The 12,618-nt window shown below is 39.7% G+C and overlaps 1 protein-coding gene across 3 annotated transcripts in view; it reads right to left on the reverse strand.

The window, feature by feature from the left end:
- LOC134009858 (RAS guanyl-releasing protein 2) overlaps window positions 1-12,319 on the reverse strand; it is an 87,075-nt gene extending 74,756 nt beyond the window's left edge. For 2 of the 3 annotated variants that reach the window (XM_062449600.1, XM_062449601.1), the window contains exon 1: window positions 11,907-12,318. The gene's annotated coding sequence lies outside the window, so the exon portion shown is untranslated. Of the gene's footprint in view, window positions 1-11,906 lie in introns of all 3 variants that reach the window. The other variant, XM_062449599.1, reaches the window with a different exon arrangement.
- Between the last annotated feature and the right edge of the window lie 299 nt (window positions 12,320-12,618).

Below are 12,618 nucleotides of genomic sequence, written 5' to 3' on the forward strand. Positions count from 1 at the left end.
AAACGCCGTCATTCTCAGACAAAACGCCCTCAAACTAAACGCCGTCATTCTCAGACAAAACGCCCTCTGTCTCAGACAAAAGTTTGTCAGAAAAAAAGTTGTCAGAGATAGATGAGGGAGCTGTTGGCTAGCTTTCTGAATTAGCTAAAGTAGCAGCTTTTAAAGTGAATACCGTGGTGGTGTTTCTGTTTACTGGTAGCCCTCCAGCAAGCACACTATTTGATGTAATACGAAATAGTTGTTTTCTGCAAGCTAGTTCACACGTGTAAAGTAAACCCATAGTCTTCTGGTTGCCATGGATACTACAAACAAACGCGCACGAAAATAGCACACCTTACCAAGCAACGATATATACTTTTATGTTTTGATCCTTATTTACTGACAAGTGAACTGCTTACTCCACTAAAGTATACTAAAAACCTGGCAAATTTGACGTTTGCTGATGTAGCCGATGTGTATCGGTGAAACTCACTCCTCAGGTATGTAACAGGCCACCCGCGTCAACGAATAGCTAGCTTTTCGTTGGCGTAGTTGGTAGTGGTGGCGCTTGGGAAGCCAGAGGTGGTAAGTTCGAACCCAGTGCGGGACGATTTGCCCGATACCTCTGACGGAGCTTGCAAGACCATGTCTGTTACACTGGTGCCGTGACCCGGATCGCTAGGTTAGCATCAGCTAACCGGCCGGAGTGAGTTTGAGGGGTGAATGTAGCCGATGTGTATCGGTGAAACTCACTCCTCAGGTATGTAACAGGCCACCCGCGTCAACGAATAGCTAGCTTTTCGTTGGCGTAGTTGGTAGTGGTGGCGCTTGGGAAGCCAGAGGTGGTAACTTCGAACCCAGTGCGGGACGATTTGCCCGATACCTCTGACGGAGCTTGCAAGACCACGTCTGTTACACTGACATCTATATTTGGGTCAGTGACATATATAGCCTACCAGAAAAAATTATTTTTTCAAAATTTTCAAATAACAGGCATAAAAATGATTGACTTTTGTTCTACTAACTCTCATCTTTATAGAAATTTTTTTTTTTTGATTTTCAATTGGAATCAGAATTTATGTGACAATTTGTTGTATTAGTGCCTAAAATCGTCATATGGTGTGACATGAAAATAATTGTATATAAACTGAAAATGGATTATACCTTTCTTAAGTTACTCACTTTATCAAAGTCATTTATCATAACTAAACTGTGATCCATTATAGTTTTGTGAACATTTAATTAAATTTGTGTATTATTTTCTAAAACATTGCTCAATGTGAGACCTATGCCGTCGGTCTTTCAACATATTTTCTATTTATTGTGACAAACCTTGCTATAAAATTATAAAAATAGTTGTGACTCTTGCTGATACTATTTTCTATGTATTCCATGAACATTTTCAGGTGTTATCATTAATAAAGGTATGTTATTTTCACAATTTGGAATGTCACACCAAATAATATAGTGTCACACTATATGATAATGTCGCCATGTGTCAATGCAAACCATGTATTATCCTACTTATTGGTGAGTACTGATCACTCATATGGCAGGAAATATTTAACCACTTCCTAAATTCTGGAAGGTAATATTCAAATGTTATTGATTTAACGCATAGTTCTCTGAAAAGTCTGTGTAAGACCATTTCACTGGGATGGATGTTCTCCTTGATGTGTCTGAACTGTTTCACCTGATGAAGCCAGTTTAATTGATGACTCGCAATTGCATTGAGCCTCTGGTTGAACACACCAGTTAGCTCTCCTACTGTCCCCCTCTTCTTTTTCTTCACCCAGTTCTTGTAGCTTCTCTCTCCCACTACAACATCCTGCTTCTCCCACTGCTCCCATGTTGCAGTGTCAGCTGGGTTGTGGTCCTGCAGGTTGGGCTCATCATAACAGCACTTTGTGCACACACGTTGCATGCATTTTGTGTTTTCAGTATCACATGTGATACCTGACAGCGGTGCTGACAGGCTTTTTGTTGTGATCATGCCTCTGCTTGAAAGAGCATCAATTAGGAGCGAGATGTTTGCATGTTCCCAGCAGGCACATGTGTTGCGGTCGCTGGACCTAGCCTCTGTGACATAAAAAGGTTTATACCTTATGAACTGTCTGTAGGACAGCTGGTGCATTATTTTCACATTTTTGCATGTAGGCCTTATGAAGGTCCTTTAGTGAGGAAGTCAGCACTCGTCTTTGTCTTTTCTCTTTCCTGCCTACTGTGTCCTTCTTCCCAGGAAGCACAGTACTATTTTCATCTAACAGCAAGAAGGATTCCACCTGAGCCTTTTTCTCATTTATTAACTTTTTCCTGGGTGGCAAGTGGTATTTTTCTCTGACTGTTAGTTTTGTTACGTTTTGCCTCACACTTTGTTTCCTATATTTCTCAGCCCTCTTCTTTCCATTGCTGACTTTTCTCTGGAGTCTTTTGTTCTGATCCTTCAGTCTCCTTAATGATGCATTCAGCTTCTTTATCTCTTCAGTGTGTGGGCTTGGTGGTGACGTAGGTGGGCTTGGTGGTGGTGATGTAGGACCTGGGACTTGACCTGGGTCTACCTGGATGATTCCATCATAGATGGAGTTATCTGGGGGAGTCATGTTGAGTAATGCATTTAAATTTCTTCTTTTGGCTCTATATTTTGTTTGACAATTTCTCCATATCTCCCTCAGCTTCTCTCTTCTTGACAGTGGGAGAGTCTGTATTCTAAATTTAGGCATCTCCCCTTTCTGTTTCTTTTCTTGATATCTGTTAACAGAGTAACATAATGGTATGAACATTTGAACAGTTGTTCAACATTGTCTATTCTCTTCATTTCATAACTGCGTTCCTCTTAGTTGCACTGCCTACAGTGTAACTAAGAAGTCCAATGATATTTTAGCTATCATGTATTGCCAGGCTTCAAGAAATCTGCCTCAAGTCCTTTTGAATCAATAGTGAAAGCACCCCTTAAAACCCTCCCTCAGACCTTCCTATTGGTCAGCGAATGGAAACAGGACAGTTGTTGTTTACTTTTCTTTAACTCAGCAACTCCTCTCTCTTTGCAGGGTCTGAATTCAGTCTCTCCCTGTATCTCTTTGTCCTCTCTGCACTTGTCATCATTATCTGCCTCAAGTTGACAAAAGAAAAGGTAATGTATGGTTTGAGATGAAGACAAAACATTGTTTAGACTTAAACAGCATTCTAAGGTTTCTGTGAAGGGGTCTGCTGTGTCTGTCTGATAAACTATAAATCTGTATCACCGAATAAAACTAAACTAAACACAATCAATTGTGGATAATTACAACTTGTATGTGATGATGGACCCAAATAAATGTTTAAAAGGACAAAACATACATTGGACTTTGTTATTTATTGTTATATCTGCAGGAAATTACAATTCATATCATATGGTGTGACAATCAAATCATATGGAGTGACAGGCAGACATGTCACACCATATGATGAAGTGTCACACCATAGCTTGTAGCTACACATTAGCATACTAACAACATGCTAGCTATAACAAAGCAGCATAGATTTACATGTAATTATGACAAAATAATAAAATTTCTTTTGCATTTTTATGAAAAATGCGTCACACCAAAAGACATCTGGAAGTGGGACTTTTGTCAGAGTGCCAACAAGATCTGATTTATTGTAAATATAAAAATTATGACTCACCTCAGGTTGTACAGTAGCAATACACTGCTAGTACTGTACAACCTTGCTGAAGAAGGTCCTCTCCTTCCCAAGGGTGTCAAAACAGTTGCCCGTTCAAATATACCAAAATAGTGTCACACCATATGATTTTGATTTGTGTGACAAAATCTTTTTGATTAGAACTGACTCAAAACATTATGCTTGGACTTTGAAAAGAGTAGGCTCACAAATAGACATCTGTATTATTTTTCTGTATTTATTTGAGAATTTTTGCATTTATTTTTCTTAGTTTTATTCAAGTTCTCACTTTGAGAAACAAGAGCCGGACAGTCACACCATATGAGTTTTGTTATGTTTGGTTGAAAATTCGGAAAAAAATAGTGATGAATTGTTTTAATGTTGAGTGTGTTCACATAAAGCATAATGTTCTGCACAATATTGAGAAGGTTTTTGGCAAATATATTTTTAATTCATATATGTTGGACACTGAAGACAGCAAAACTGCCATGTCACGTCATCCACCCATTTACCACGTCCACAATCCCTCTCCATAGGCTAAACCGGGGGAAGCCCTATAGGCATTTAAAAGCACCGAAACCTACCGCAACTTCTCATCAGGATGCGTTAATGATCCCAAAATGTATCATTCTGGAGATGAAGAAAATGTTCTTGATCATAGGAAGGGTCAGTGGCAGTCTGTTCATCAAGCGATATTAACAATACATAGCGTTTATATCACTGAACTGAATTGCCATCAGATTATGTTGTAATATCAGTCACATCAGGACACCAAATGAAAATTAGTTTAGCATACGAACGCCACTCCAACAAGTAGCATAACATAATTCAACCATATAACTGTAGCCGAGGGTTTTATATACTGTATATTTACAGTAGGCCTATGTTCTAATTAGGTTTGGGCTTTAAAAGGACACAGGCTTCCAATGCCCCGGAACCAAGACGGCACTGCACGTCTCACTTTATTTAACTCACTCCGCCAGACCTTCAGAACAATGACTCCCCTTGTCATAATGAAAGCTCATAATAAAATACCTTACATAACTAACGTTACTAGTACATTTATATCAACGTTATTCTGGACAGCTAGCATTAGATATAGCTAATGCTATCATAATGCTAGCTAGCTGGTCAGAATAACGTTATACATGCTCAAATTTTTTATTCTGTTCCAGTGATCTGAGTCCAGTGATCCCTCTTGATAGCAGCAATCCATTTCTCATGACGCTCAGGGTTTTTTGGGACATTGTAAAAGGTACATTTATGTATTTGAGATTTGCTGTTATCACAGCCCACAGCACAGCAGATAGACGGCATCTTGCAATTCAGTCCTTAAGATGGCGCCGCGACCACTGTGTGACGTTACATGAAACCCACCATGTCCTAAAATGAACACCGTATAAGGTGTTCATTTTAGGACATCCTGAGATCTCAGACTCAAGTGTCAGACTCAAACAATGTCCTAAAATGAACACCTAGGACATGGTATATGGAGTTTGTTTGTAGTATCCATGCTTGGTTTGAGAGCGTTTTGTCTGAGAATGACGGCGTTTGGTTTGAAAGCGTTTTGTCTGAGAATGGCGGCGTTTAGTTTGAGAGCGTTTTGTCTGAGAATGACAGAGGTTTTTCTGACTGAAGCCGTTTCGCCTGAGTCTGACGACTTTTGGTCTGAGACTTGACGCCTTTTCGTTTGAGTCTGACACGAGTCTGAGATCTGAGGATGTCCTAAAATGAACACCGTATGTGGGGTATGTGAGTGGAAATACATCTAACATGCTAGCGCATATAACGCATTTGGCGTGTGCTAAATGACTACAAATATCCGACGCCATCACCCATGTGTGCCAATCACTGGAACAAGACAAAAAAACTGTTCAACTTCTCCTCCCTACAGTGCTTAACCAGCCATTAGATACACATACAAAAAATTACTGACGCAATCGGAATTTACATGTCATCTTCAATGCGCCGTATTCACTAGTAGAGGAACCTGGTTTGTTTTGCTTTTCCCTCCATTATACTGAACTCATACCGAACCGTGATGTCTGAACCGCGGTATGAACCGAACCGTGACTTCAGTGTACCGTTCCACCCCTAGTAAACAGGCCACCCGCGTCAATGAATAGCTAGCTTTTCGTTGGCGTAGCTGATAGTGGTCGCGCTTGGTAAGTCAGAGGTGGCGTATTCGATCCCAGTGAGGTGCGAACATCGGCCCGTATTACCTCTGACGGAGGAAGACCACGTCTGTTACACTAGAGTTACTTTTCGCCATCTCTAACACTAACAAAAATACAGAGTGTTGATATCACAGAAAAGCATATCAAGCTACTTAGCTCGAACAACATATGAGACATTATTACCTTGGCCTGTGTGTGTGGCTTTGCAGTTCTAACAGCTAGCCAGCTACAGTAACCAGGTACAGTACCTCCCGGAAGCTAGAGCTAGCTAGCAAAAAAAACGGTCATACCTGCTTATCAAGCAGGGTGACATCTCAGATATAGCCAGCAAAAAGGGTGACACCACAGATGTGGCCAGCTATGTTTTCTGCAATAACACCACCCTGGGTTGCATGTGATGTCCTGACTCCTGATGTTTCTGACTGTGGCTAGCTAGTTAGCTACCGTTAGCTTCACTTTTCGGCTAAGCTTAAATCATGCCTAAACAGTCAAACGGAACGTTCGCACGGATACAAGCAACGCAATCGGGACCAAGACAGACAATGGCCGGGTTTCCCAGATTCGTTAAGAAGCTCTTAACGCTAAGAGCTTCTTAACGAATCTGGGAAACCCGGCCAATGTCTGTATCAAAATGTTTATGTAGTGCAAAAATTAAGGGACGAGTTATGGTGGGAAAATAATAATAATAAATAATATATATGAGAGAGAATATAGGTTGTGCCTTGCCAAAGGCAGACACACACAATAAACCTGAGCAAGTATTAATAATTGCACTACACACATGAACACTTGCTCATATAAAAACACATGCTTTTGAGCCTACGCACACATATTCAAGCACAAACCCCATTGTTTATACCAGACTTAATGACCCAGCACAAACACACCCCTCAGGTCCACCACCCCTGGTTTTAAGAGTTTGTGGTAGGGGGTTATTGTGTACATGACTGTTTCCCAGGACAGATATAGATCCTTGGAGAAGCTGGGTGTTTTTTGACCACTGCTATTTACAGATAATAGGCCATGTAGAGAGCAGGAAGGGCTACATTTCCTGTCCCTGACATACAGAGGGAGGTATCTCTTGAGTTTCTTAGGGAGAAAAAAAAGTACATGGAGATGGAGGGTACATTTTGGAGAACATGCTAACACTATGCCCTACAAACCGTGATTGATTGAGTGAATTAATTCATGCATTAAAAACATTAAAAAACAGGTTGTGCCTGTGTCTCAAACATTGACTAGGTGTTTCCAAACTTTTTACAGGCAGTGAAAGTTATCTTTTAGCAGCTATGCTGATCGCTTAACAATCATAGAATGAACCGTTTGTCTTCCACGTTCTATAAACCTTCAGCACTAAACCGTTTGTACTTAGTCACCAATGTTGACATCTGTCCCCTATTACAGACCACGTAAAGCTCCCTGTCGCTTACTGACCCTCTTGTGGCCCAAGATGAAGATGCAAACTTTGGTCTCTAATGCTCTCTGATGAACCACATAGAGCTCCTGGTTGGTCCGTGTACTTTGCGGCCAACGGATTTTCGTTTTGAAATGAGAAAAACAATATTGGGAAACATCTCAATATTGTTTTTCTCATTTCAAAACGACTACCATTTAGAAATAGGAACGGAGAACGACCCATTTTCTGTTTTTAGTTTTGATAATACAAAACGGAAAACGAAAAAACGAACCATCTGATTTTCTTTGATGTGCTTAAACATGGAATTCAGGATTTTTTTGTAGAAGTTAGAATAGAAGTTGCTCGTGGGAGCAACTTCTATTATCAAAACTAAAAACGGAAAATGGGTTGTTTTCCGTTTTTGGTTTTCCTATTTCTAAATGGTAGTCGTGGTTTTCTCATTTCAAAACGAAAATCCGTTGGCCGCAAAGTACACAACCCTGGTTCCTACCTGAATGTCCTGTGGTATGCTGATTCCCAGCCCTGTAGTTGACCACTGCTCAGATATATAAACGCCAATGCAGAACACTCCAAATGCTCTACTTATTTAGAACTCTTAATAGCTGTGTGTCACCATCACTTCACTTTTGTACTTTAATCTCTATTCTTACTGCATAATTGTATTCAGCCTATGATCTGCACATCTCTGTATCACTAACCATCTCAGGTAGAGGGGACCCCCTTAGACTTCCAAGAGTTTTTCCTTGTCTTCCTTGGTTACTTTTGGTGCAGTTATATGGGCATCTGTGGATACTGAAAATGTGCATAATCCCTAATAGTTTAAAGAGTAGCCTAATTAAACACCCCAATGTCAGTAATTATTCAAAATAACCCTTCGGCAAAGAAATGTGGGGATCAAGAACAGGATTTGTTTGTTTAGCCCTCAGTGAGTATTGAAATAGTTATTTGAATCTTTTTTCTAAGTTAACTAGACACAGAAATATTAGTTTTGTGTTTAGTTACTCATAATAAAATATAATAAAGACAAAAAAAGATGTGCAAAAAACAACAATTAAGCTATCAAAAAGGTGTTATATAATAGGTTGATGGGAAAATGGCATGCATCATGATAAATGAACAAAAACAAATGCACAAATAATAGGTTTAAAATGAGAATGTATATATAAGGATGTGCCACAATGACTCATTGTTAGAGAATAAGCTGTTTGAAAGCCTGAACGTTTTCATTGTTTTGTGCAGATGCTTCCTGCACGACTCCTGCCTTTGGCAGATGTTAAAACTAGCTATGACAACCAGCAGAAATGTTACTGTTTGTCTGTCTACACATCTAAATTACAATTGCCCAGGGTTTGTCCACAGCTATTCGAACAAACAATGCTGTTATTCTTTCCCGCTCCTTTAGTGATACATGTTCCTCATGTCAAAATCTTCATATGAAACACTCTTACCACAACATATCCATTTCTTACACACACAACTCTCAGATCTGATCATATGAGAGCAACAGTGAATGAATGATTCAATAGTAAGAGTGAGGAAAGGACGAAGCTTGAAGTGCATTTGATGTCATTTAAAAACCAGAAAATGCTCTCACTCTTTTCTGTCTAGTCCGACATGATCTATATAACACTCTCGTTGCTGCAGTGAAGTTTTTTCAGAGTTTCACATCCTGTTGTGGTGCACTCCCAAGTCATTCACCTCTGCTAGCAAACTTTCAACTCCCAAGATGCAAATGTGGTCCTTTCTATTCCAACTGGGCACACAGGACACCAACCTACCCTGCATGATACACCCACAGCAAAGGGAGATAAGGCCAGCTTGTTACTGGACATCTTCCAAACCTCCAATTCTGCTCAATGGCCTAGTTACTGTCCAGGGTAACATAAAGCTTACTTTCTAGTCATCATAAAAACATTATAGAAACTTTTTCTAAATGATTTACAGCACTGCTGATTAGACTGCATGGATGGTATTTCACCACAGCCAAACTACCAATATATTATGTTTGCCCTAACAGTATGACTGACTACTTCCTGTTTATATTTCCCTACCAAAACTACTTACAACCGTATTTCCTGTATTGTTTTTAGTGTTGCCCACAGGGAGTGGTAATAGTAATATGAAGAATAAAGACCATATCAGGGTTGCTCAGAATAGATTGTTGATTTGTAAATATTTTTTAGATAAGAAATTGCATGTGAGGCATCTGTAGAGGTTTTCATGGCTACAATGATAAACTTGAATTTAATCTAGCCCCAGATAACCAGGAACATAATTGTAGACACACATTTTCTATAACAGGCAGATGTGAACATAACTAAAGGTGAGGCTAATCATACACCTGTTGAAAAGTATAGAACTTGAAGACAGCATATCACAATGTTAACACGGTAGCTCATAGTAATCCACATTTTGCCCACTGATGCTATTCTTCTACTCATCAAAATGTCGACTACAGCTGTGCAATTGCCCACTGCCTTTAAATGTGTTCTCCCACTAAGCTTACCGACTGTCTATCCTCACTTCGGTTAATTATAAAAGCTTGATTTATGGCTACATCCATCTTTCTCTCAGACAGCAAGCCAGTTGACAGACCATGTTACAGAACGAAGAGGAATAGAGAGGGAGAGGGGTACAGATGAAAGATGAGTAGTGCGCTGTAGCATGGAAAACAGCGATGGCAATGCATGCCTCTGAGCATCTCCCTGTAATTAATTTCTTTGTTGGTTTATTTTGCTCTCAGTGGATACATTTTGTACCTCTGCATCACCTTAACATAATCATGTTTATTCTCCTCTATATTTAGCATAAGATCTCATAAAGAATGCAATTAAGGCTTGCTTGCCTAACCAAGCCAATGGCCATGACACTGGATCAGTCTCTGAGATGACTGAAAGTGTGTATAATATATTACAGTTTATATAATGCAGAGGAAGGAATGGAAGGACTACATTTACATTTAGCAGACGCTCTTATCCAGAGCGACTTACAGTAAGTACAGGGACATTCCCCCGAGGCAAGTAGGGTGAAGTGACTTGCCCAAGGACACAACGTCATTTGGCACGGCTGGGAATCGAACTGGCAACCTTCAGATTACTAGCCCGACTACATACATCTCATCTCAAAATGTCCTTATTTCAAGTACGTTTTCAAATCTTGAAAACGATTTAATGCTATTTGACCAGGTATGGTAGACAGAACATCATACTAAATGCTTCATGTAGGCACCAGTGTAATGCCTAGCCTCCCCAGAGTACCAGCTATAAAGGTTATGCAGGAAATATAGTACAGACACTTTATTTGCATGATGGTTAGTTTCTTTCAATCAGTAACGGATACAGAAGAGCACAGTATTCATGGTTGTCCAATATTAAAATAATTACTGTAGTTCATCAACAACAAAATCAGATTGTCACAAAACATAAGCTGCACCAAACAAACTGATGAGGTCTGACCTCAGAAGACCTTTTTTTCTGGCAGTAATTTCCCAGAACAAGTTGGTGAATTGGACCAAGATTTATAGGCTTTACTGGGACCGTTACAGACAGACTGACAAGTCGAATCCTTTAGTCCAACATAATAAAACAGCTAGAAACGCTGGTCAAATCAGGGATGTGGCTACAAGAGCAAATCAACATCAGACTAAACACCAGAGCTACATCTTAATCCCCCATTGCTTCATGGGCAATGGGAGAAAACCTCTGAGTCAAGCCTCCCTTCATCTCCCCTGACAGACACCATGTAATGAAGGTGGTGGATTTAAAGCAAAACTAAGTTAACCCAGAGTTTGACCTCCCCTTGTTTTATTTATTGCATGGCTGCAAGCAGGTGCATGAACGTATCCCTACACTTGATGCAATGACAAAATGTATTGGTCTTGCAATACAGTAACTGTGGTTATTTTGAGGAATTAATGAACAACTGTTAAAAATCGTATGCTGCATGTAGGCTATTATGAGACCCCTCAGATTTTGAGTTGACATTATATATCATACTAGACTAATAAACCATATTAAACTAACTATGACAATTGGTTTTAGTTATATAAGGTCAAATTGGCCCACTTGATAAAGTGGGTGGGAGGATACTCTCAAGCCCAATTACCTGCAAAAGTGTTGAATAGGTTACAGTGTGCTCGAAAGCTCCCATGCGACTCATTTGACTGACACTTCGATTTGCGAACACTCAACCGTTTGAATATCAATAGAACATGATATCTGGAGCCTAATCTCTTATCAATAGCTCTGGTATTATATATTATTATATTATATATTATAGTATTATACACACAAGTCGCTCTGGATAAGAGCGTCTGCTAAAAAAATGACTAAATGTAAATAGCTGCAGATGCAACATGACAACTAACCACCGCAGCATTTTTACAAGCAACATCTTGTCCAAAACACCAACTCGCCACCAGTGCCTGCTCACCAACACATTTTATATGGCTGACTAAGCTGCTCTTTACACCATTCACATAATATTAACACGAGAACTAAGAATCTTGCACATCCGCAGCATATATAGGAGCATAATCCATTCAACTCCAAATGTGGTCTGTTTGGAATTTATCCTGCGTTAAATTCATAAGTAGAATAATGAGGTCTCATTATATTGTATGGTCTCGAAATCTTCAGAAATACAAACAGGCTTGCTAATTAAGCAACCCTTACCTTCAGAGTTTGTTGAGTCCCATCCCACGAAATGGCCAGTGCTAATGATTATTTCACACTGGACTGAGATAAAGATTTGCTAATTGAACATATGATTTATGATCAACAAGCGTCGTACGGTCTTAAATAGCTATGAGAGAAATGTTGAGAACCTCACAGCACAAGCTCACGGCATAACTATGCAAAGCCACGAATTCATAAGTTAAAGCAACATAAGATGTATTGCTTCGCTATGCCACAGGTCCAGTTACATTAGCAGGTCCAACTCTTTAAATGAAGCCAACAATCTCCACTAAGAGACAGTTTAAAAGATGCCTGTTGCAGCTGGATCTCCTCTCGCCTTTTTTCCGCTCCCCGTGCAAACTCCTATGCTGTTCAATCTGACTGTTCAAAATCTGACTTCTACAATTTCACAATACCGCCTACCGAGGGTGGTTCGCGGAGACAGCGTAACACTAGGCTCTCTACTCCCTTCCAAAATAGTTTCACCAGCCCAACAACCTGAGTTACATATTAAAACCTAAATTAAAACCAGTAGTTAATCCCTAGGGGCTAGGTAGCCTATTTTGAAAAAAAAAAAAACTGTTGCAATGTTACAGCCATTTGGGTAAGAGTAATTTTGAACATATTTTTGGGTCATTCCATTGATAAACTAGGCTTCCGGTCTTACGATTTTTAACCCGAAAGTCAACAGCCGTGTGTTAGACTTAAA

The sequence above is a fragment of the Osmerus eperlanus genome, chromosome 23 (assembly GCF_963692335.1).
Source record: "Osmerus eperlanus chromosome 23, fOsmEpe2.1, whole genome shotgun sequence".
Lineage (NCBI taxonomy): Eukaryota > Metazoa > Chordata > Actinopteri > Osmeriformes > Osmeridae > Osmerus > Osmerus eperlanus.